We start from the raw sequence: 4,158 nt of genomic DNA, 5'->3' as shown, positions 1-4,158 counted from the left end.
GGCACATTTCTTTCACTGACTCTGATTCTAGGGGCCAAGAGTGTTTCTTTGGTACTGGTTTCAGAGTCAGGGCATGTTTTCTTGGTTCATTTCTCTGGCCCAGGTCCCAAACACAGGCTGTGTTTCTTTCCCTGGTCCTGGGCCCTAGGGCCAGGATTCTGCTGTCCTGCTCTGTGATTGGTTGATTTCACAAATCAATTGGACAGGGCCAGAGATGGCTCTGATCTGAATTAAACTGTGTTTCTCTCACTGGCTCTATCTGAGCCATCCTTCCCTAATTCTGGGCTCCAGGGTCAGGATGGGTTTCTCTAGCCAGCCCCTTTTCCCTACAAATGGGGTAGATTTTGATGACAGTTAGGGTTCTGTTGTGCAGGAAAGAATAAGATAATGCCAAAAAAAAAATGATAGTAGGTAGAAACCTTGCCTCTCAAACTTCCCTCCAGAATCAAAAAGCCAAAACCATGTATTCACAGTTGCAGTTTTGAAGAATCACTTGCTAAGGATACTAGTACAAATTCTTTCAAAGAATGATGATTCATCCACTATGGAAGACAAAAGAAAATAGAGGAATATAGACTGACATGACTGGCTGATTACAGTCATAAGAAGTTCAATGAGGGGTTAGGGGAGATGGTTTAGTCAGGAGAGTGTTTGCCATTCAAGCATGAGAACCTTCATTTTATCCCAAGCACCCACACAAAAATTGCCCCAGCATGCCTGGGTTCTAGTATTCTCAGTGCTGGGGAGGCAGAGACAGACGGATCCTTGAGGTTTGCTGACTATCTAAGTGTGGTGGTATTGTGTTCCCCAAAATACTGTGTATCCTAATAAATTTATCTGGGGTCAGAGAACAGAAAAGCCACAATATTAAACATAGAGGTTAGGCAGTGGTAGCACATGCCTTTAATCCTAGCATTCCAGAGACAGAAATCCCTCTGGATCTCTGTGAGTTCAAGGCTGCATTGGAAACAGCCAGGCATGGTGACTCACACCTTTAATCCCAGAAAGCAGCCTTTAATCCCAGGGAGTGGTGGTAGGAAGTAGAAAGGTTTATAAGGCATTGAGGACCAGAAACTAGAAGCATTTGGCTGGTTAAGCATTTGGCTGATTAAGCATTCAGGCTTCTAGCAGCAGTTCAGCTGAGAGCCATTGGGATGAGGACACAGAAGCTTCCAGTCTGAGGAAACAGGACCAGCTGAGAAGTTGGCCAGGTGAGGTTAGCTGTGGCTTGTTCTGTCTCTCTGATCTACCAGCATTGACCCCAATAACTGGCCTCAGGTTTGATTTTATTAATAAGAACATTTAAGATTCATGCTACATCCAAGTCTAGCTGCATCAGTGAGTTCCAGGTTCATTGAGAAACCCTGTCTTGAAAAGTAAGATGGAGAGGAAGAGAGGAAAACACTTGCTGTTAACCTCTGGCCTACACAGATGCATGTGCATCTATGTATGTGTACCTCCCATATACATGTGAACACCCCCAATTACACACACACACACACACACACACACACACACACACACACACACACACACACACACACACGTTGGTGCCTTCCACATACTCTGGGAATTATCTACATGAGCAGATAGCATAGTGACCATCACTTCCTAAATATTGAAGTTTATTTGCTTAAACTTTCCTTCCCAAACCCTTCCATTCATTCTCCAAACATCTCTTTCTTGATGCTAAATTAACACACCATATATGTATGTGTGTGTGTATACATATGTATGTGTAGAATATTATCCATTTTCATGACCCCTAACTCACTACAAACTCAGCATGTACTATGCCCAGGACAATAAAGACACTAAGGCAAACAGTGCTATGTGACTCCCAAGAAGGTCTCCCAGGAAGGAAAGTATTATTTCCAGAATGTTTTCTACTCTCTTTCACAATAATTCAGATCAGTTTTAGTGCATGGCTACTTTGTCAACATTCATTTATTAATCAAAGAGATACATCTGTTTATACAACAGAAATCTTATATTTGATGGCTGAAAGTAATTCATCACAGGACATTTATATTTTGGAACATTATGAGGACTACACAAAGTCTATTTACTAAGATTCTTTACACATAAATGTTTAAGAGCAGAAAAGAAAAGTGTGTTTTAATGATATTGTCTATGGAAATAAAGATAAAGTTAAATAATGCCCAATGACGTCCAAAGAAAAGTGCATGGGTCTACCTGATGGTTACTGATAGGCTTGGGAGTTGATCAGAACTATCAGATTTATTATTTGGCAAAATATATCAAGCATCTTAAAAATGTTTGTACTTTTTGACTCAGTAATTTGAATTCTGGGATCTATCCTCAGAAAATAAGTCCAATTTTAAGCAGCCATATGCCTTGGATATATCTAGCATAGTGTTTATTATCATACTCCAAAATTATAAACAACAAAATGTTCAGCCACAAACAACTTCAGTTAAATAAAATTTTGACTGACTCTATCAACTCAATATCTTATACTTGTTGAAACTATAGTTATAAATATTAGTAAACAGAATGTTTACCTTATTCTTTTTTTGGGGGGTGCAGTGAACTTTATTGATGGTGTTCAAGAGAGTAGGGCTCCCTAAGCCCCTCCTGTTGTTCTGGGGGTCTGGGATGGAAACTGTGAGGGAGATGCTCAGTATCAAGGGCTGAGATGGGACAGGAACTGCTCAGCAGCTGAGGGTCTCTCTTGCTGTCCTTGCTGGGGTGGGTGATCCAGGGCGGGCTTCTTACTGCTTGGAGGCCATGTAGTCCACGAGGTCCACCACCCTGTTGCTGTAGCCAAATTCATTGTCGTACCAGGAAATGAGCATTACAAAGTTGTCATTGAGAGCAATGCCAGCCCCAGCATCGAAGGTGGAAAAGTGGGGGTCACTGTTGAAGTCGCAGGAGACAACCTGGTCCTCAATGTAGCCCAGGATGCCCTTTAGTGGGCCCTCCGATGCCTGCTTCAACACCTTCTTGATGTCTTCATACTTGGCAGGTTTTTGCAGGCGGCATGTCAAATCCACAACGGACACATTGGGGGTAGGAACACAGAAGGCCATGCCCGTGAGCTTCCCGTTCAGCTCTGAGATGACCTTGCCCACAGCCTTGGCGGCACTAGTGGATGCAGGGATGATGTTCTGGGCAGCCCCACGGCCATCACGCCACAGCTTACCAGAGGGGCCATCTACAGTCTTCTGGGTGGCAGTGATGGCGTGGACTGTGGTCATGAGTCCTTCCACAATGCCAAAGTTGTCATGAAGACCTTGGCCAGGGGGGCTAAGCAGTTGGTGGTGCAGGAAGCATTGCTGATAAACTTGAGTGAATTGTCGTACTTTTCATGGTTCACACCCATCACAAACATAGGGGCGTCAGCAGAAGGGGCGGAGATGATGACCCTTTTGGCCCCGCCCTTCAAGTGGGCCCCAGCCTTCTCCATGGTAGTGAAGACACCAGTGGATTCCACAACATACTCGGCACCAGCCTCACCCCACTTGATGTTGGCGGGATCTCCTGGAAGATGATGATGGCCTTCCCGTTGATGACCAGCTTCCCATTCTCAGCCTTGACTGTGCCGTTGAACTTGCCATGGGTAGAGTCATACTGGAACATGTAGACCATGTAGTTGAGGTCAATGAAGGGATCATTGATGGCAACAATATCAACTTTGCCAGTCTGGAAGGCAGCCCTGGCAACCAGGCATCCAATTCGGCCAAATCCGTTCACTCCGACCTTCACCATCGTGTCTCAGGAACGAGGCTGGCACTGCAAAGATGCGGCTGTCTCTAGAACAGGGAGGAGCAGAGAGCCTGTTTACCTTATTCTTATAAATACAAAATAGTCAATAAAATTTAAGTGCAGAATTTAATTATAGCCATATAAAACTATTAGAGATTAGCAGATTCAGTTCCTGGCATAAGTTAACTTCTTGAGTTGCTCATAAGTACCTGCTCATGCACTCATAGACTAGAGAAACAGATCCCCCTATATCTTGCTCTACTGATAAGGGCATCCACCTTATCTGATTAAGGCACCTACATTATGATCCCATTAACTATCTGCTTATGGTTTTATCATTGACAAAGCCAATGACACATGATTTACTTATGCACTGGAAGGCATTGCTGAGGAGTTCATAGCAACATTCATGGACCAAAACAGAGCATC

General features: G+C 43.8%; 1 pseudogene; it reads right to left on the bottom strand.

The window, feature by feature from the left end:
- Positions 1 to 1,929: 1,929 nt before the first annotated feature.
- LOC128117422 (glyceraldehyde-3-phosphate dehydrogenase-like) lies at positions 1,930 to 3,772 on the bottom strand (annotated as a pseudogene).
- Positions 3,773 to 4,158: the final 386 nt, after the last annotated feature.

This window comes from Peromyscus californicus, unplaced genomic scaffold (genome assembly GCF_007827085.1).
Source record: "Peromyscus californicus insignis strain IS unplaced genomic scaffold, ASM782708v3 Scaffold_21__1_contigs__length_65335640, whole genome shotgun sequence".
Taxonomy (NCBI): Eukaryota; Metazoa; Chordata; class Mammalia; order Rodentia; family Cricetidae; genus Peromyscus; species Peromyscus californicus.
Note: the sequence above shows the minus strand (reverse complement) of the source record. Positions and strands in the feature narration are given on the sequence as shown.